Source organism: Jatropha curcas, chromosome 8 (genome assembly GCF_041381405.1).
Source record: "Jatropha curcas cultivar XTBG-Jc1 chromosome 8, XTBG_Jcur_1.0, whole genome shotgun sequence".
Taxonomy (NCBI): Eukaryota; Viridiplantae; Streptophyta; class Magnoliopsida; order Malpighiales; family Euphorbiaceae; genus Jatropha; species Jatropha curcas.
The window spans coordinates 22,599,541-22,622,055 of NC_143158.1; the positions used below are offsets into that span (position 1 = coordinate 22,599,541).

The following is a 22,515-nucleotide window of genomic DNA, read 5'->3' on the forward strand; positions in this document are numbered from 1 at the left end:
ATGTGAATGGATGTCAGGCAGTGATGAGGAGCTCCAGGAGGCAAGAGAAGCTGTGAGAAAATATAAACAAAATAATAAGAAGAAAAAGTTAGAAGGAAACAGAGAGGGGTCAAATACAATAGCTCAAGCATCAACTTCAAATTGTAGAGCAACTGTAAAATATGTTGAAGTTAATGAGTAGGATGGCAACCTGAATGACTATGCTGATTCTGATGGACAAGTCATCCTAGAAAGCAGTGATGGAGATGGCAGTGAGCATGAGCGTGGGAAGAGAAGAAAAAGTAAGTACAAAGCCTTTAACCTTAATGCTAAGAAGGTTACATTTACCTTGGGTATAACATTTAAGAATGCATTAGAGTATAAAGAAGCAGTTAGTACATCGGCAATACAAGAAAGAAGAGAGGTGAAGTTTGTTAAGAATACCTCAATTTAGTTTAGGGCTAAGTGTGTTAAGAAGGACTATCCCTGGATGGTTTATGCATCAATTGAAGAGTCAAAAAATGACATTATGTTGAAGACCTTTAGAAATGAGCACACTTTTCCATTTCTTTCAAAAATAGGAGGTGTAGTGCTAAATGGATAGCAAAACATGTGTTGCCTAAGATTGCAACCTGTGAAACAATGACACTTATTGACTTAAAGAAACAAGTGAAAAATGATTTAAGTGTGGAAGTTACTATTACTAAAATGAGGAGAGCAAAGATGCTAGGAAAAGTTAAATGGGGATTCAAAGGGAGAACATGCGAAATTATGGGATTATTTGGGAGAAATGGACAGGTCAACTCTAGGAAGTAGCAACAACTTGCAAGTGCAAAGACCTATTCCTGATGGCCTTCCTATAGTTTACAGGATGTACATTTGCTTTGACACATTGAAGAAAAGGTTTCTTACTAGTTGTAGAAACATGGTAAGGCTTAATGGTTGTTTTCTGAAAGGTGCAATTAAGGGAGAACTGTTAACTACAGTGGGTAGGGATGGCAATAACCAAATGTATCTAATAGCATGGGCTATTGTGAATGTGGAGTGCAAGTCTACTTGGCATTGGTTCATTGACCACTTGTATAAGGACTTGGATACAACTGATGGCGAGGGTTGGACATTTGTATCTTACCAACAGAAGGAAAATCATCTCACATTTCTTGAGTTCTATATTTCTCATGTCATGCTTTGTTTTTTGGAGAAGTTAATGCTTAGTGAATTCTTATTATGTGTTGTTGTCATGCTTTGTTTTTTGGAGAAGTTAATGCTTAGTAAATTCTTATTATGTGTTGCTGTCATGCTTTGTTTTTTGGAGAAGTTATTCTTATAATGTGTTGCTGTCATGCTTTTCTTGTAGGGGTTACTTGATGCTATCTATGAGAAACTACCTCTGTGTGAGCAAAGGTGTTGTGCAAGACACCTTTATGCTAATTAGAGGAAGAAATGCAGAGGCAGTGAACTCCATCAATAATTTTGGGCATGTGTGAAGCCATACAACATGCTTGATTTTGAAGCCAATATGGCTTAGCTTAAGAAGATGTCTAAGCAAGGCTTCAATGATATCCTCAACACACCTAAGTCACTAGTGTAGGGCATACTTCAATACTCATGTAAAATGTGACATAGTTGACAATAATTTATGTGAAGCTTTCAATAGTCGGATAATTGAGCCTAGAACTAAGTTCATAATATCTATATTAGAGGATATTAGAAGACTTGTGATGGCTAGATTGCACACAAATAGAGATCAAACATCTAAGTGGATAGGTGATTATGGAAATAGAATTAGAACGAAATTCCACAGAAACCTTGAAATCAGTAGGTATCGTCAAATGGTTTAGAATGGGGCAAATGGAGGTGAGGTGTTGCATAATGGTGATACTTATATTGTAGATTTGAAGAGTCATACATGTCCATGTAGAATGTGGGAGGTGTCTGGTATTCCTTGTTTTCATGCTATATGTGCAATCAATGATCTTGGAAAGAATCCATATGATTACATTTCTAGTTGGTTTAAGAAGTTCACCTATTTAGAGGCATACACACACATGCTTACTCTTGTGAATAACAGGAAATTTTTAAAGAAATCATGAAAAGGAGCACCTCTCCCAACCAAAAATGAAAGAAAACTAGGAAGACCACGTAAGAATAGGATTAAAGAGGATGGTGAACCAAACAGTGGAAGTACATAACTGAGTAGAAAAGGTAGGATAATGACATGTCAAGCTTGTTTTGAAAAAGGTCATAATAGGAACACTTGCAAGCTTATACAAATGAATAGTCATAGTGCACTAGTTAGAGGAGATGATGGTATGGTATTCATTCCTGTACCAACTTTCAATAGAGGGACTCTTGAGTCGAAGATGACAAGCAATGTCATAGAAACACCGGTGAATGTAGCAACAGACGATCCTTTGAGGCCATCCAATTCTGAGGTAAAGTTTCATTTTCTATTTTTTGTTTTTTTCTTCTTTCCTTCATTAAATTCATTGTTTTTAATCATGCATTGAATCCCTACTGTGTATTAGATAAGAAGGGGCAGAAGTCAGCAACAACAACGAGATAACTCAATAGATATTGGACCTCAAGTTGAACAAAATACAGGAATTCAACAAACCTCAACACTGATTTTCAATAAGTAGATATACTATAAGTCTAGGAAGGTAAAAAATCCTAAGAAAGTGAATGGCTATGGTGCTTATGCTGACCCTGCAAGCAATGCGACTATGAGTGTGAGAATGATTGCATGCCTTTCTTGTTTCTGTCATTTAGTTAATTCTATATTTTTTGAAAGATTATGCATGGGTTGTATTGTGTGTGATTATAAATATGAGAAAGATTGTATAGGGCTGTGTGTTGTGTGTTTTTATGATTCATTTTGATTGCAATAGTATGAATTTTTTAATATGTTTTTAGCCTGGAACAACTGCTGAGATGCGTTTAAATATGGGTGGAAAGATCAGGGAGAGGAACCCACCTGAACCTAGTTTTAGGACTGAGAAAATAGAGGAATTCCACAAACGTGGGTACCACTATATAACTTCTAACCAGTTGCAAGTATATAAGTGAAATGGATAAATTATTACTGCTTCTTTCATTTTTATTAATAGTGGAATGAAATCAATGTTTAACTTGTTTGACTGTTATGTTAAATTGTAGAGACGGGCACAAAAAAGGAACATTGAGGCAGTTGCAGTTGCAATGTCAGCACAAGTTGGAGTTGTTACAAGAAAGAAGAATAAAGCTATCAATGACCAAGCAAATGATTATGTAGGCACTCAAGAATCAACAGCAAGGCAGTGATGGAAAGAAAGAAGAAGAAATATGATTTTGTGTATTATTGACTCTTGTGCTCCATATTTTGTAGTTAAGCCCATTGTTCTTTAAGCAAGGCAAGAAATGATTATGCTTGCTGTTGAACTTATTTTGTAGGAATGATAGCCATTGTCAAACTTTAAGATGCAATTATTCGCTGCAAAAGTTGAACAATTTATGTAACTTTACCACAGTTGTGGCTTTTTGGATTCTATAAAAATGAATGATCTTTGGATGTATATGCTTACTATTTTGATCAATGCTGTTAGAAAATTGTGTTGGACAAAACAACAAGCTGTTTTCACATTTTTAATAGCTTTATAAGAATGAGTTTGGACAAAACAACAAGTTGTTTACACATGTTTAATCTTAAGCTTATGGATAAAATATGGACAACTTCTTAAGCTTAAGCTTGATAGAAAAATTTGTAATTAATCTTTATTCATATGGACAAAACATACAACTAATGGCAAATAGATGATGGAATTAAGCAATCTTCATATTAATGTAGGAGAATTAAGGAATTACATAAAGCATTGCTACAAAGCTTAAGCTTAGCAAATGTTGCCCAAAAATAAAAAGGAAGCCCTATTCAAAGATTATGCAGCCTCCAGTTCCAGTTCAAATTCATCGAGGCACTTCATTAAACATAACATAAGCATAGTTACAATTCTTATAACTACTATTGTTACTCTCACTTCAAGAAGATTACAACAACAAAAATAACAAAAGCAACACCACAGCCATTTCTCCCTTCTCTGTTGCCTCCTCAATTGATCTTCCAAAGAGTTTATTTTTCTAAGTAAACCAGGAATAATCTACTTTGATCTATTGCATATGGCGGGATCAAACTATTCAAAGAAATCACAAACAATACTCTACCTCACCTGCAAATTTTTAATTTCAAACCAAATGTAGTAAACATGGTGCCAATGAATCAACTTCAACCCAAACCCAGTAAATCTAGAGAAAAACTTATATTTCTCAACTCACAGCACATAAACTTTCTACCTGGGTTCCAATCTGTCCAAGAAGTGTGAATGATGCACTACTTCCCGTATCTGTAAACTCCGTTTTCCATCTCCAAGAAAGAAATAATTCTACTCTAATCTCCTATTTCAATTTTCCTTATTTTGAAACCCTGATACAAAGGGCATTGAAGGTGATCGATGGAGATAGTTGGGTGGAGAGTAGTGTTTTTGTTAAGGGCAATTTTGTCCTTTGACGTTTACATATTATTGCTTGACATGTCAAATTTGACATGTCATGATTTTTGGAGTCCTAATCAGTTTCATTTTTAACTATTAGTGGGTTCCACGTGTCCTATTTATAATTTTGGCGATCCCCATAGACGGCCGATACCAAAATTAAAAAATTAATCGATTCAGACATTTGATTGTAAATATTTTTCACTGAGACACTAAAATAGAAAATTATTGAAAATTCAAGCACTAAATTTATAATTAACCCTATTCCAATAGAAATATCGATTGCAAATAAAACTATATTCATTGTAATTATAAAGGGCAATTAGGTAAACGGCACAATTAAAGATTATTGTTGAGCATGCCATATGTTGTGTCATTCAGCGGTGCTCTAAAATAAAATGTATGACCGTGGGTGAGATGATAGGCATGGAAAAGCATGCTGCAGTTGGATCCATAGTGAAGATTGGTAACTCGTTGTGCACAGATGTGATGTGCATTGTTAAAAGAAAAATAAATGATAAGATGACAGATTGAATTATTCTTTATAAAAAATTACATTTCAATCCTTAAAAAATATATAAGACAATATATTTGGCCTCCTTAAAAATTAAAAAAAAAAAATCATTTAGCTCCCCTAAAATAATTCCTAGCTCCACCCTGCTCTTAGGTATACTCGTACTAAAAGGGTCGTATGTATATGATTTATGACCGATATGGTTGAAACCTTGGAGGATAATTCCAATAACTAGTTTTCACATACTTTAATTAATCCTGACATGCATATGATTGCAGATTATTCTTATCTCAAATATTTTTTTCAGGTTATATATAGATTTTTTGTTCTGCAGTCTCTCTTGCAACTGGTCACCGAAAATAATTATTAAATATCTATTCTTGGATTTGTTAATTATCTTCTTAAATTCTATGAATTTTAAGATTTTTGAGAGAAAGATGGCTAATTACGACTAATGAAGAATGAAGAAAAAAAATTTTAAGTTTGTTGTGATTAAGGAGGGCAATGAGTCGGTTAAAATGCACTATTCGAATCCAAACCCAATTAATTGAGTAATTGAACCCATTTAGAAATTCAACTTGGTTACTTGAATCCATCATAAATCCGATTATAATTATCCGTTTATATACCAATTTAGCATTAAAAATATATTTTATTTTTATCTTTCAAAAATAAAAAGTAAATAAAAATTATAAATTATTATTTTAAAAAATATAATATAAATATTCAATATAGTTATAGCATTAATTATAATAAAAAAGGTATACATATATGATTTTCTTTGAAAAAATAATCAATTAAAATTTTTTTGGGATATTAATTAAATGATAATAGGTAGCGGATACTAGAGCTCTGAACCTAAACCTAATACGGATAGTAAAAATATTATCAGAATTCATTTTAAACCCATCAAAATTGGATGGAATCGGATTGGATACCAGTAAGGTAGGTAAAATTGACATTCCCAGTTGTGATAAATCAAAAAGTAATAGGCATGACTGATTCATTGAACCGTCGATTCCAGTTCACGGAATCAGCGGTTTAAAATTTTTAAATATTGAACCTGAACCGACCATTGAACTATCGGTTTTGATTCTAGTGGGTTTCAGTGGAGCTCCAATGAACCGACCATTCCAATCATGGTTACCTACGTTATGTGTATTATTTTTCTTTTCAAAAAAAAAAAATGATTCTAAGGTTCTTTAAAAAAAATTAATGTGAATTTTAAAAAATATTGGTAAATGTTATTTTAAATAACTTTTAGAATGCTCATACTTATATACGAAATAAAATTAATTGATTTTACAAAATAATAAATATATTATCATTTTATTTTGTCTACATGTTATTAATTAAATTGTTAGAAAAATACGAAAAATGCTTCAAACAATGTAATTTTAAAATAAGTAAAAAATTTAAAAGGAAAAAACGTTAAACCCACATTTATATCAATAATTCGTCCGTTCCATTTTGTTTGCTTGTTATTCCTTTTTTGGATGTTCCAAAATATTTGCAAGGTTTCTAAATTTGTATATGTAAACAATTAGGTTTCCCATGATAACCTTTGTGATCCTTCATTAAATGAAAAACTTTTATTAACATCTTAATAAGTTAAGAGTAAAAAATGGCAAAATAACTTTTGTTGACTAAATTCTTAATATGCGTGTTTTGTCAAACCATGTAAATAAAATGAGACGTAGGGAGTATATTTTTTTTGGACTAAATGTTTTACTTTTTTTTTGCTATTTTATTTTTTTAGATTTTTAACCTTTTAAGTAAAGTGTGTTTTTTTAAAAAAAAAATTAAGTAAAATGTATCATGCATTAAACGATTATTTGGACTTTTAGAGATATATAGAATAGGCTAAATTATATAATTTTAAAAATAAAAATAGAAAATTTTTGGTTTGAATGAAGCCAAAATTGTTAGTTCAGGTTCAGATTTTAATATTCACATGAACCTTAATTAACGCTTGACCACTGGTGTCAATCTGATTTCGGTTCATCTGCAGTATATTTTTATTCCAGTTTAATTCCTATTCGAACAGAATTGGTGGCCATTCGTAATAAGTAAATGACATTTGGTTTTCTTATTTGTCCATATATATTTATCTACTTTTTTTTTTTTTTTTCTGATATATACCATAGTGTTTCTAGTTCATTGGATTAAGTCTAATCTTGTTCATCCGTGTCACACCCATAAGGCGAAAGTGCTTCCAGCTAAAATTTTTTTTATTCACAAAAGTCGAACATTTGATTTTTTACTTAAAGGACTTGAGTACTTTCCACTCATACTTTTAACTTATGAGTGTACTTCTATATATATAGTAATAAAATTTAAGTATATATTTTTGTATCGTCTTAGATTTAAACCGTACATCAGATAATGAGATTTTTAAAAATATCTAGTCTTTTTATGACGTGCGTTGCACGTTGACTATATTCTTTATTCGTACTCATTCAATTTTTATGTCATTGCTCACTTTTATTTGTTATTCATACTCATTTTTATTTTTTAATATTAAATATTGATTATCATTTATCTTATATTATTTAGATTTTTATAATATTAAAATAAAATTTCATATGAGATTAGTATGAGTATAACCACTAATTAATAAAACAGTAGCATGTGTATACATTCACTTCAATTCAATTTATATCGTCATTTATCTAAATTTCATTATAACTGTATGTGTACAATTCTGCAATATCACATAATAAATATGTTGCAATATATATAGATATATAAATAAAATATTATATATATTTTTAAATTAAAATTTCAATTGTTTGTCGTCCCACACACATATTCATTTTAAAAAGTAAAAACTTAAAAATTTTGCAAGGCTTAATTATGTATATTCTATTTGAAAATTTATTTTTAAAAATATGTATTCAATCAAATAAATATAAAGAAAAAAGAATATTATAAAAAAGATACTTTTTTCTTTTTTTATCTCTCTCCTAAATAAAATATTTTAAATTATAGTAAAAACAGAATCAAATATTTAAAAAATAAATCTAAAAAATAAGATATAAAAATTTTCAAATGTCTCATTATTTTATATATATTTATTAAAAAATAAATTAAAAAAATTTGAAATTTAAAATTTTGAAATGCTTAATTATCTATACATATTTATTTAAAAAATAATTTTGATAAATTATATTCAATTAATTAATAAAATAGTTGGTTATATTTTATAAGCAGTTGATGCTATAGTTCAAGCTTACCACAGGTTTTGGTAGTTGTATTCATCTTTACCATCGCCGGCCAAATGCTCCTTGTTTATACAGTAACATTAATTATTTATTTATATGTAAGCGAAAACACTTGGGAATATCAAAAGGTCTAAATATATAAATTCAATCTGAATTTTACAATTTTAACTCTATGGCACCTTGAATTTTGTAAATGGCCTATTGTACATTGAACATGTAAATTTGATAACATTGCACATTCTTGCACTCTAATAGTAAAAATTTTTAGGATTTTTTTATTTTTATATACAAATATTGATGTAATGTATAGTTATCATGACTTTTAGAACAACAATTTTCACATTTTTAAGTTATTTAATTGGTGTTTCACATTTCACAATGTTTTTTTTTCATTTTTTGTGTACATAGGGATGAATTTATGCTGTTGGCCAAATCAAAACCTCGAAGGTTTCACAGCTTCTTATAAATGACAATAGCATAGACTAGTTAACTGATTCCAGCCAAGACGGTTAGGCCGGCTGCTTCCTTAACGATATATCAATTAGCATTGCTTTCTTTCGTTCTCTCATTCAATTATACAACCTCAGAAACTAATGAGAACATGAATCCATATTGTTGGAGTTTCATCTCTTTCTTCTATTCTATATTGTTGAAGTTTCACTCTTTTCTCATCAATTCACTGGTAAGTAAATGCTTCTTCTCTTTGTTATTATTATTATTATCACAATGAAAAACAATTTAAAACATCATGTTTTTGGAATTGCATATGGTTTACCAAAAAATCTTAAATTCCACTTACGGGACGTGGCTCAATTGGCAATGCAGTCTGAGTATGTGGGAAAGAACTCTCAGGTTCGATCCCACTAAATAAACCTATGGGGAGGGGCGAAGAGCCTTAATTGTGACTAAACCCCGAGCTGAATTAGACAGTCCCTGGTAATTAGGATCCGCATACCGGTAGTATACACAAAAAAAAAAAAAAAAAAAAAAAATCTTAAACTCTAATTAGTCCAAGAAATGGACTTAAAATATATGCCAAAAATTTCTTTAAGCTACTTAGATATTTCTGTTGTCATTTACACTAAACATTGTAACAATTTCAGATGCAAAAGTGATGATGGAGTACATTGGTGCCACATGCATACCTGTAACATTTGATCCTGTTCCAATTGACGATAAAATTGATTTCTATTTTATACTTAGCTTTGCTATAGATGCAGACCCATCAGGCAATGCCCAAAATGGTAAATTTTCACCATATTGGCAAAAACATTAACCCCAGCCATAAAAAAGGACCATCCAAGTGTAAAAGCCTTGGCTAGTCTTTCTGGTTGGAGCTTAGGTAACAAAACCCTTAGGTGGTATAACCCTAAAGACCCTCAAATTTGGATATCAAATGTTTTCACTTCACTAAAAACGATAACCCAAAAATATCATCTTGATGGTATTGATATTGATTATGAAAATTTCCCCAAATATAATGCTTCGTTTGCTTATTATATTGGAGAGCTTATATCCCTTTTAAAGAATCAAAGTGTAATTTCTATAGCCACAATTGCTCCTTTTTATTCAACTACTACACCTTATATTGAGCTCTTTAATAACTATGGAGATATTATTGATTATATTAATTACCTTTTATACTGACAAGATTAGGACAGCAGCAGCTTATTTGACAACGTTTGAGCTTAGAGCAACACAATTTAGTAAAGATAAGTTGTTGCCTAGCTATGAAGTTAATGGAAGAGGTATTCAAGGAGATGCATTTTTTGATGCTTTAGCTTTGTTGGAGAAGAAAGGGTTTGATGTTAATGGAGTTATGATTTTCTCAGCTGATGCTTCTGCCTCCGATAATTACTATTATGAGAGGAAATCTCAAGCTTTTCTACTTAATTCTACAAAAGTGTGATGCCTTGAATTTAAAATAATGAGTTATAATAAGTTAGCGCATTGTTTTATTTTTTTTTTCTTTATCATTTTCGATGAGTATCCTATATTCTTTTTTAGGTACGAGATTAATCTCATCTTTACTTTCATAACTTATCTTCTCTTTTCTCTCTTTCTCATAGGCTTTTTATCCTCTTTCATCTTTTTTAATTTGGGAAGTCACCGGTGATCTCTCTCAAATATTGTCCTTTTAGTTGTTTGTTTGTCTTTTTTTTTTTCTTTTTAATAATCATCGAATATGTGTCCTTTTGATATATATTTTAAATAAATAATCTCAGACCTATTTGTTTTAATTAATCGATTCTGAATAGTTCTCCTTAGATCAATTTGTTTCGATAGATTCTAAGTTTTGGTTTATCTCTTTTTAAGATTATTGTTGTCACACTCGCGGTGGTTTTATATGTATTGTTTCATTATTTAGACAATAATTGTAACGTCCCATTTTTCTATTGAATCGGGTCGTTGCTTAGAGTCGAGTCGGGCTGATCCAAAACTCGGTTCGATCCATTAGATTCTAGAGTGGGCTAGAATGGGATGTAATTGAAATAAGGAAAAGAAGTGGACCTACTTGAAGGAAACAAAAAGATCAAAGTATAAGGATTAGGACTTGATTTCACTAAAGTGTTAAGTTGAGGTATTGAGTTGTATCATTTTGACACTTGAGGTACCATTTGGTAATTTTCATATAAAAATCAATGACATTCTAGAGACTACCCGTGGATTCCATTTTATTTTCATTTCTTCATCCTTATCTTCATCTTCTTCCTCTACCTTCCTCTTATACTTTCTTTTTCTCCATCACGTTGAATGGTGGGGAAGATTTTAATGGGAGCTAAGCATTAATTCAACTTCTATTCTATCCAAGTAAGTAAACCTTCTTGAATTTCATACTTGACTCATTTGGTGATCCTGTTAGATAATTTATAAGAACTTTATTGTATAGGAGAGGTGAGCCAAAGGTAGAAGGAAGCTAAAAGAAGAGCTTAAGCTTATTGGCGTAAAGGTGTGCTATCTCTTTTAGTTTACTCAATATCTTTGCATGAGAAATTGTGTGGTGTGTTGTTAATGACATAATATTGCTTCATGTTGAGTGGGAGGACTGGTAATGGTGAGAAAACAGGGGATGGAATGAGTTTATGCTGAACCAGAGTTTGCTGGAAATTTTACCAGCAACTTCATCTTGATTTTGACCCCATTTAATAATGGAACTAGGAATTGTCATAGAAGAGTTATTTGTTCCTCTATGTGTTATCTTTACGTGGGCTTTTGAATCATTCAATTTGGAGTTGTATATTGAGAGTTATGGCTAAAAGAACACAGACTGCACAATCTGGAAACACGTCGCGCGCTCGCGCGGTCTGGAAAACAAGTCGCGCTCGCGACTTTCACATGCGCGGTCGCGACTTTGGCCAGAAGCTCTCTGACTCTCAGTGTGCGCATCTCGGGCTCGCGAATCACACAAGCGCGCTCGCGACTTCATCTCACGCTCGCGACTTGTGCTGCGCGGTCGCGACTTCAGCCAGAAACACACTAACTCTCAGGATGCACAAGTCGCGCTCGCGACTTTCACATACGCGGTCGCGACTTGAGCCAGAAAGCCCTCTGACTCTCAAATACATTTCTCGCGCTCGCGAGGTTTGAAGACGCGCTCGCGACTTCTCTCTGGGAAGCATCTCGCGCTCGCGACTTGGAATGTCGCGCTCGCGACTGATGCTTTGACACTCTTTTGCCTTTCATTTGCTATGTAATTACATTCCTTTGCTCAACATGCATGCATCCAATCATTTTTTAACAAAAATACAACATAAGAACATGGATGAAAACAACATACAAGCATTCATATGATGTGAAATCAAATCAACATGATGAACTATGAAGTTATGCAACCATTTATGTATTATGGTGTTATATTATTGACATGTACATAATAAGCTCCATTGAGGTTAGGGAGAAACCATGTAGATAAGGCTATGTCGCGACATAGAATAGCAGATCTGCGCCCCATACAGTTTGGAACTCCGGCTACAGGCCGTTGAGTGGATATGATTAAACCGTGCGGTGCAAATCCGGTTAGGGGCACCAAAGCGGACAGTATCTCACTAGGTCATACAGTGGCATAGGCGAATCCGGTTCGGGGCCTATAGCCTACAGTATTCATACAGTTTATCTTATCACTTCGGTTTCACTATAACCTTATGGAGCCATACAAATATCTTGACATAACATTGCATGAATCATACAGTATACTATACAGCAAGAAAGATCATCAAGTGAAACATGACAGTATCATGATATGTGTGCTTACATTCCATATGCGAGTAAATGTGTATTTATTTCCACATATGTATGTGCTTATATGTTTCTTCATTCATTGTGATATTCACTGAGTTTAATCAAAGTTGCAGAGTTCATACAGCATAAAGAACATCAGGTAAGATCATGAAAGTATAATGTTATATATGCTCACAAGTTTATTTATTTAATTCTTAAGAAGCCATACAGCCATGAGTTGTTATTAATCATAATTTATATGATGTGACTAAAAGGGCATAAGTCATACAGCATAATGAATAGCAAGTAAGACAATGAACATATACTGTTATGTATTCTTACATATTTATTGATTTCATGCAGACAACACAATGAACAGCAGGTAAGACCATGATAGTATCATAATGTGTAATATACGGTTCATGTAAAGGAGTTATGAGAGAAGTAGATTAATTATGTTTATGAATTAGAAGTTTATTCGTTGCTACAAAGAGACATTCATGTTAAAATTTACTGATTCTATGAGTATCAATGCTTTATGAAATTGGTATTTGAAGTTAGTTGCCATCGCACTTTGTTTAGTATGTGAATTATGAGCACCACTGAGTTTTATACTCAGCGCGTCGATTTTCATCACGCGCAGGTTGAAGATCGTGGTTGCTACTTGAAGACTTGAGGAGTCCTATCAAAGCAGAAGTGCTTAATTTGGTCATAATAGATTGAGAGATGTATAATTAAGAATTATGGCATGTATTAAGATTTATGGCATGTATAATTCTTTTATTGTTAGAGCTTATGTGATTGTAAATATAAGTGAAACATGTAATTATTTTGGTGTAAGTAGTTGGAGATAAGAATAATATTTATGAAATGATTGAAGATGAAATAGTTTACTATAGTTGGTATGATTAGGTCATGAAAACTTGATATAGATTCTGAATGAAATTAATTGCTAGATATTAAATACTTTTGAGGATTTATACAATTATGTGAAGATATATATATAAAGGGTTATTGTGTTATGATGATTCTTGGAGATGTTGGAAGTTTAGAGTGTAACTGGGAGTGTTTATATTCTTATTTTGCATACAGTATGATATCAGCATGACAGGATATAAGTTCAACCAGATTGTAGCGTCTCGGCTCGGTTCATTCGGGTTAACGGGTGGACCGGGAAGGGGTGTTACAATAATTCTCCAATAGATGGAAGAGCTTTGAAGGTTATGTATCGGAATTATAAAAAACTATAAATCGAACAATAGTCGTAAATTGCTACAGAGCGGAGCGTACTTATGCCAAGGACATAATTTTATTGCTCTACAAACTCGATTGAATCCCTCAAATCACGCTAAAAATTTTTATTTTGTGTATAAGTGATTCTGATTCATATTTGTATTTCATATTTGTATTATGTTTCTTTTTAACGAAATTTCTACTTTCTTTCTGAAAAACCTTCAGAATAACATCAAGAAACTCTATAAATAGACCATCGCTCTTGAATGTTAGTATGAGAGAGTGACAAGAGTGCGGCACCAAAGTCAGAACATTATTAGGAATTTGTGCATCAAGTCAAATCTATGCTCCCTTAAATCGTTTATGTTGCTTGAGTGGCTTGTCAGTTTTTGACAGGTTTCTAGTTTTAAAACTTGGAATAGGTTACAAGTGAGCCTTGAAACCCGCAGGAAGATTGTTGATTTAAAAAAATTTTTCAAACAAAAATTTCTTGAGTGAAATTAAAAAATATTCTTTGTTTTTATTGAAACTAGCAGCATGCTTGTGATATGCAAAATAAATATCTTTATCTATAATCTTCCAGATATTGTGATAATATTTTAAAATATACAATTTAGTTAAAAAAATTTATAATTTAAATTATTTGTAATTTCATATTTGTTAATTTTGTTGGAAATTATTTAAATTAAAAACATCTGTTTTAAATTCAAAATATTACACTAATTATATAAAAATTAATGTCTATAACAAAATTGAAAAAAAAAATATTAAAAATCATTGATTTTAATCTATTTTTCAATTAGTAAATTTTCTTAGATGATATTAAAAATAATAAAAGAAATAAAATAAAATGGACAATAGAAATTCAATCATAGACGTATATATATCATTTTTAATGATAATTTCATACAAAACCACTTTCTTTTATGATTTATCAAACTTTTCCTAATTTAATAGAGTAATATAAATTAGAAGAGAAAAAAATATATGAAATTATATAAGAATTATTGAAATTACAAAAAAAAAATGATTCATTAACAAATATTGAAACGTTTGGATATATATATATATATATATCATTGTTAATAAAACTATTAATAAATATTTTCACCATTAACCTGATTCTTTTAAATATAAAATTTTCATTCATAATAATAAAAAATGATAATTATGATTGATTATAATGATTGAATATCAATAATATAATAATATTAATTTAAAAGATAAGTTATAATACATATTAATATGATAATCAACATCAAAATTATGATAATTTTTAATTAAAGAATAGGTTATAATATTATAATAATTTTAATTATTTAATATATATTAATATGATAATTGAATGACAACTAAGACCAATATTGATTAATTTTACTTGAGAAAGATAAGTTACAATATTATAGTAATTATAATTATTTACTAATATGTATTAAATATGATAATTAATGTCATCATTTATATAACACCATAACAAATAATTAAATTCTATATGACACTATCAAAATTTAAGAGTCCTATGTGTCATTATAATCCTATGTGTCATCACCAATAATCTTATGTGGCAAGAGTATAGGAAAAACATTCATTCAAGAAATGTCACATATCAACTTCTTAGAAAAAAAAATACTTACTTTATATATATTGATTAGAAATATTCGGATTACTAGTAACATCCCCGTGCTATGCAAAATTAAAAAAAAGTAAAATTGAGAGAATATATATATATATGTATAGGTTTTTGAATGAATATTTTTGGTATTATGCTATTAAAAAATATTATAAAAATATATCAATAATAAAAAAAATATAGCGTGATTTTTTATTATTAAAGTAAAAATTAGTGGATAGACATATGTTCAGGAATATGGATCGAAAATATTGAAATTATAGAGATAAAAAAAGTAAAATGAATAAAATTCATTAATTTGATTTATTTTAAAATTAATATAAAAAATAATTAACTCGCTATTTCATTAAAATTTATGAATAAATAATTTATTTTAAATAATTAAAAGTGGTATAAATCTTCACTTATCATGCTATTAATACTATAATTAATCAATTATATTTAACATAATTTAATTTAATAATTTTTTTTTAATTTTTTAATATAAAATAATAACTGTCCATATCATTAAAAATTTATAAATTATGAAATTTATTTATATCATTAAAAGTTATATAAATTGTTACTTAACAAGCTATTAATTCTCTAGCATTATATTAATTAATTACATTTAAGGCGGTTTAATTCAATCATAAATTAATTTATTTTTAAATAATTATAAAACAAACAATTAAGTTATACACTTATTATTAATTTGGAATTCTACATGGCAACACCAAGAAAAATTCTACCTACTTTATATATATATATCGCTGCAAAACCATGTTAAATAATTTTTAAAAAAGGAGACAAAAAAAAAAGTTTGAGTAAGAAATACTAACCTCATTAGAAAATTCTAAACTTTAAAAAAAAAAACGAATAATTTATTTAAAAGCAGAGACCAGTACACCTTTGCCAAAAATACAAAAAAATATAGTGATACAACTTATATATATAGTATTAAAAAAAATGTATTACTACACCATTAAAAAAAAAACGGAAACGTTGAGATAGGAAACATTAAAATACATTAAAGATAGGAAATGGTTGTTAAAGGAAACGTTTGTTACTTCACAAATTTGAGAGTAAACATTTGTTATAAAGCAATACATTAATACATTAATTGAATAATTCACTGTTATTAAACTTTATTATTTTTTAAAAATTAATAATTAATAATAATTACTTAAGGCCATTAATACATTAAATAATAAAATAAAACTAAACCAAAAATATTAATTCAAAATAAATTCAAATCAAACCAATACATTAATACACTAAATAATCAAGTCAAACTAAATAAAAAGCACTAACTCAACATAAATCCAAAATCAAACCAATACATTAATATATTGAATAATCAAATCAAAAAGACTAATTCAAAATAAAGTCAAACCAAATCAACATATTAATAGATTAAATAATCAAATCAAACCGTGCCAAGTGGAAGCTTAATTGGAGGAATATGTCATATCTCAAATTAAAATGCCAAGTGCATACACCACATGTCAACTTTCTAAGGAAACAATGCTTGCTTTATATATATATATTGATTTGAGCGGAAATACCTGATGGTTTAAACAATATATATATGAACCACTACAATGTTTTAGTTTCATCTCCTTTATCTTTCTGCACTCTAGTTTTTTGCATCTTTAACTGTAGTCTATTTAATATCTGAATAATTCGTTTTCTATGCTTTAACATTCATATACCTGATGGTTTGAACTTTCCAGATAAAATCTCTTTAATATTCATATACCTGATGCATAAGGGAACCAAAATTTCAAATTAGATGAGATGATGCTCGAAAATTTTACAAGTGAAAACAAACAATACCTTTCATCTCAACACAGCCCTATAATTCAAAAGAAAACAAGCAAATATAAACATTTAACGTTGCCAGCTATAGAGAAGTCTGATACAAATATACTCAATTCAACCATCTTCTAAGTTTTAAATTGCAGTTGTTACTGTATAATGAATGTTCTGCCTTAAAATCTCAATTCAATTTTACACCTTGAGAACTTTTGGAGCAGCTCAGTAGCTTTTTCACAAGCACATCATCGTTTACTACCAACTCCAAGGTAGTGGCATCTGCAGAAAACCCCCTGCCAACCATTTCATCAATAAGTTGTTTGCCATTGATAAATCTTTGATTTGGAGATATCCTTGGATAATCACGTTATAAGAGCAACCATTCTCGTCCATTTTCTTGAACACCTTCAATGCTTCATCTAGTAATCCTTCTTTATAACCCTTCTATGGAAAGTCTAGAAAACAGTTCCTTTGCATCTTTAACCTTTCCACTTTTGAACATACCATCAATCAGGGTATTATAGATAATAAGGTGAGGCTTCAACAAGTTCTTTTGCATTTCGTAAAATAGATCAAACGCTATATCAAGACGGCTATGCTTACAAAAGCCATCTATCAGAATTGAGTAGGTTACAATATTTGGAGAATGGCCAATAGCACACATGTCCTTGAAAAACTTATGCGCAGCCCAAGGGCTCTTTGCTTTACACAAGCCATGGTTAGGACTCAAGCCTTTACAAGGCATTTCATCAAAAAGCAGCATTGCCTCATCTATCCTTTTTCTCTTCCAGTAACAATGAATCAAGATGTTGTAGGTAAAAACATTAGGTGTACAACCCTTGCTTACCATTAAGTTAAAAGTATTTTTAGCTTGATCCACTTGGTTGTGTAGACAATATCCGTCCATGAATGAATTGTAGGTGATGACATTAGGCTCTAGTCCTCTCTGCATCATCAATTTGACTACACCATGGGCCTTTGAAACCTTTCCTTCCTTACAAAATCCATCAACCAATGTACTGAAGGTAATTAAATTTGGAATGACGTTTGCTCTCAACATTTGGTTAAGCAACATAAAAGCTTCCTTCCATCTGCTTGACATACACAAACCACGGATTAAGGTGTTATAGGTCACAACATTAGGTAAGATACCTTTGTTCTTTATTTTCAAGAAGAGCTCTAATGCCTCAGTAACCAATGTTATTGTGGGTCCCTCCGACATGTGGGACCCACACGCTTTGAAAATTAAAAAAAAAAAAAGGAAAAACGTGTTATTTGAAATAGGTGAAAGTTGTCAGCCAACTATTCAAAGGTTGGCAACCAACCATGACATAAATGGAGAGCCGTGTGTGACTCACACACGACTCTCACATTAGCTCTCAAATTACCTCTCCTATAAATAGGAGAGAATTTGCTTCATTTGATGTACACACAGCAGAAACGAGAGAAAATGTAGCGAGAGAGTTTTCTAGTTTTAGGATGGGTTTCCTAAAACTAGGGGAGAGAAAAATAGTGAGGAAATTATTTTGGGGTGTTTTTCGGAAACACTTTGGGTGCCACTATTTTTGTATTACTCTCTTTGTGTACCTATTATTTTTTTTAATAGTGAAAGAATTATTTGGAGTTTGTCCCGTGGACTAGCCCTAAACAGTTTAGGGTGAACCACGTAAACTTCTGTGTATCCCATTTTTATTTTTTCGCTGCGTAATTATTCTCGTAACTTTATTGCCGGTGCCCTAACAAGTGGTATCAGAGCCGAAGGTTTAGGCAGGTCCAGCCGGTCAGATAGTGGTACCGGATCCGTGAATATATATTGAAAATAAATATACTACGACGAAGAGAAAATTACGACGAGTCCATTGGTGCTGTCCGCTCGGAAAGACGTTGCAGAATCGACTTAGTGATGAATAGTAAAATAGTAACTCAGAGTTGATGGTGAACAGTACTATTGGCGTTACTGTTGCTATTCACGCATACATGTATTATTCACATATAGTACTATTTACGTGTACATTTACTATTCATGCATACAGTTACTATTCAAGTATACTATTACTATTCATGGTCACTATTGACGTATACTACTATTCACGTATACGGTTTATGTTGGTGATAATTTTCTGTGCAAGTCAAAATGGATAAGCAAAATGATCAGTCTGAATGACGCGTATTACCATATATGGAGAAATGAGAGATCTCCTTATGGTAGCTAAAGATCGAAAGCTGTACGTGATGCATGTGAAACTCTCCTAAGACACTTTGAGTGTAGCGGAGAATGACAGTACAATTGAATTGTGGCATAAACGACTACGCCATATGAGTAAGAACACTCTGGCAAGAAAGAACGTACTACCTGGATTGGATGAAGTTCACCTAGACAAGTGTCCTGATTGTATGGCAAGAAAGCAAAACAGAGTAGCTTTCAAGATTACCCCTCCTTCTAGAATGAAGAATGTATTAAATCTGATTAATTTAGATTTGTGTGGACCATTGACAATGTCATATGGTTGAAATCGATATTTTATGATATTTATCGATGACCATTCTAGGAAGAGCTGGGTATACACACTGAAGTCTTCTAAACTTGGTTGAGAGAAAGACAGGCAAGAAGCTGAAGTGTATCAGGACAGATAATGGTGGAGAATACACTGGGCCATTTGATGCTTTCTACAAAGAGCATGGCATTCGACATCAAACGACACCTCCCAAGATGCCACAACCGAACAATTTGACTGAGAGGATGAACAAAACTTTGATGGAGAGAGTCAGATGTCTACTCTCACATGCAAAGTTGTCTAAAAGATTTGGGGTGAAGCGTTACTCATAGCAGTTCGCCGTGCACTCTGTTTCCCTCTACAGTATGATACTCCAGAGAGAGTATGGTTAGGAAAGGATGTTTCCTATGATCATTTGCGGGTGTTTGGTTGCAAAGCCTTTGTACATGTCCCGAAGGATGAACGGTCTAAGCTTGATGTCAAGACTCGACAGTGTGTATTCATTGGCTATGGCCAAGACCAATTTGGCTATAAGTTTTATGACCCAGTCCAAAAGACGATTATAAGAAATCGTGATGCTGTATTTGTTGAAGATCAAACTATTGAAGATATTGAAGTGGGGTGCCAATAGATCTGATGAAGACTTAACAGACATACAGAGAGTCCCTCCAATAGAACGCAGACGAATTGGATATGAAGAAAATGTTCCACAAGAACAAGTGCCAGAGTTAGAAAATCCAGAAGTTCCTAATGAAAATGAACTAGATCAAGATTATGGTGTTCATATTCAACCACCAGCACTGGAAGGTTCTCAAACATTAAGAAGATCTAGTAGAGTCTGACAACCATCTACTAGATATCCAGTCAATGAGTATGTACTGATGACAGACGTGGGAGAACCTGAAAGCTTTGAAGAAGCTATGGAAAATGAACACAAGAGGAACTGGATTGAAGCCAAGCAAGATGAAATGAAGTCCTTGCATGAGGATGAAACATTTGAGCTGGTGAAGTTGCCTAAAGGCAAGAAAGCTTTGAAGAACAAGTGGGTGTTCAGGATAAAGCAGGTGTTCAGGATCAAGCAGGAAGAACACAACTCCCAACCACGATTCAAAGCTACACTGGTTGTGAAAGGATTCAATCAAAGAAAAGGTATTGATTTTGATCTTTTCACTAGTTGTGAAATGACATCCATTCGGATAGTGCTCGGAATGGTCGCCAGTTTTGATATGGAAATCGAGCAAATGGATGGAAAGACTACCTTCCTAAATGGAGATTTGGAAGAAGAAATGTACATGGAGCAGCTAGAGGGTTTCGTAGAAAAAGCAAATTATGTTTGCAAACTGAAGAAGAGCCTGTACGGCTTGAAGCAGGCACTGAGACAGTGGTACAAGAAGTTTGAGTCTATTATGGGGGAGCATGGCTACAGAAAGACTACTTCAGATCACTGTGTTTCTATGAAGAAATTCTCTGATGATGACTACATTGTTTTTGCTCTATATTGTTGATATGTCGATTGTTGGTCAGAATTCTAGCTTGAAGAAATAGCTATGTAAGTCTTTTACTTTGAAAGACTTAGGACCAGCAAAGCAAATTCTTGGCATGAAGATTGAAGAGCCAAGAAATTATGGTTCACAGGAGAAGTACACTGAGAAAGTACTTCAAAGGTTTAGAATGGAAAACGTTAAAGCGGTTAGTTGTCCTCTTACTGATCACTTTAAATTGAGTTCTAAACAGTGCCCTTCTACGGATGGATAGAAGGAAGAAAATGGAAAAGATTTCATATGCTTCAGCAGTTGGAAGCTTGATGTATGCCATGGTTTGTACACGGCCAGATATTGCTTACTCAGTTGGAGTAGTGAGTCGATTTCTTTCAAATCCTGGAAAGGAATATTGGACTGCAGTGAAATGGATTTTCAGGATATCAATCACATTTGCAGGGGGAGCCGTGTCGTGGCAGTCAAGATTACAGAAGTGTGTTGCTTTGTCAACAACTAAGGCAGAAGGAGAAGTTCGAGCTGTGTGTGAAAGCGGCAAAAATGAAAAGTCCCACCATGTCGTCGGGAGGGGGAGAATTGTTGTGGGTCCCTTCGACATGTGGGACCCACACGCTTTGAAAAGACAAAAAAAAAAAAAAACGTGTTATTTGAAAATAGGTGAAAGTTGGTAGCCAACTATTCAAAGGTTGGCAACCAACCATGACATAAATGGAGAGCTGCGTGTGACTCACACACGGCTCTCACATTACCTCTCCTATAAATAGGAGAGGATTTGCTTCATTGGATGTACACACAGCAGAAATGAGAGAAAACATAGCTAGAGAATTTTCTAGTTTTAGGATGGGTTTCCTAAAACTAGGTGAGAGAAAAATAGTGAGGAAATTATTTTGGGTGTTTTTGGGAAACAAGGTGTTTTACTTTGGGTGCCACTATTTTTGTATTACTCTCTGTGTACTTACTATTTTTTTTAATAGTGGAAGAATTATTTGGAGTTTGTCCGGTGGACGTAGCCCTAAATAGTTGAGGGTGAACCACGTAAATTTCTGTGTGTCCCATTTCTCTTTTTCCACTGCGTAATTATTCTCGTAACTTTATTGTCGGTGCCCTAACAAATGTGTCATTGTAGAGGCTGTCAATTAGCAGTAAATGACACCACATTAGGCTTGCAACCTTTCTCTACCATTCTTTTCATAATACGAAAGGTAATGTTGGTTTTTCCAATTTTACACAGACAATTCACAATCACATTATAGGTGTAAACATCAGGTTGATACCCTTTGTCAACAATATCATTAAACAAATCCACAGCTTTAAAAGCTTTAACAAATTTATCCTCTCTACCAAGCCCATGGATTAAGGTAGTGAGCGTTATAATATTAGGCTTAAAACCAAGTTTGAAGAGTTTC

General features: G+C 32.0%; 1 long non-coding RNA gene, 1 other non-coding gene and 1 pseudogene across 2 annotated transcripts; 2 read left to right on the top strand and 1 right to left on the bottom strand.

The window, feature by feature from the left end:
• The first annotated feature begins 769 nt into the window (after positions 1-769).
• Positions 770-3,477, top strand: LOC119369948 (uncharacterized). The gene is made up of 5 exons (XR_016322294.1): positions 770-1,239; positions 1,337-1,460; positions 1,566-2,039; positions 2,172-2,414; positions 3,139-3,477. It is a non-coding gene; the product is annotated as an uncharacterized LOC119369948 (transcript).
• A 295-nt stretch (positions 3,478-3,772) lies between these two features.
• On the bottom strand, positions 3,773-4,482 carry LOC149494344 (uncharacterized). The gene is made up of 2 exons (XR_016322027.1): positions 4,306-4,482; positions 3,773-4,181 (listed from the first exon to the last, which is right to left on the bottom strand). It is a non-coding gene; the product is annotated as an uncharacterized LOC149494344 (long non-coding RNA).
• Positions 4,483-9,354: 4,872 nt separating this feature from the next.
• Positions 9,355-10,149, top strand: LOC105643916 (chitinase 2 pseudogene; annotated as a pseudogene).
• The last annotated feature ends 12,366 nt before the right edge of the window (positions 10,150-22,515 follow it).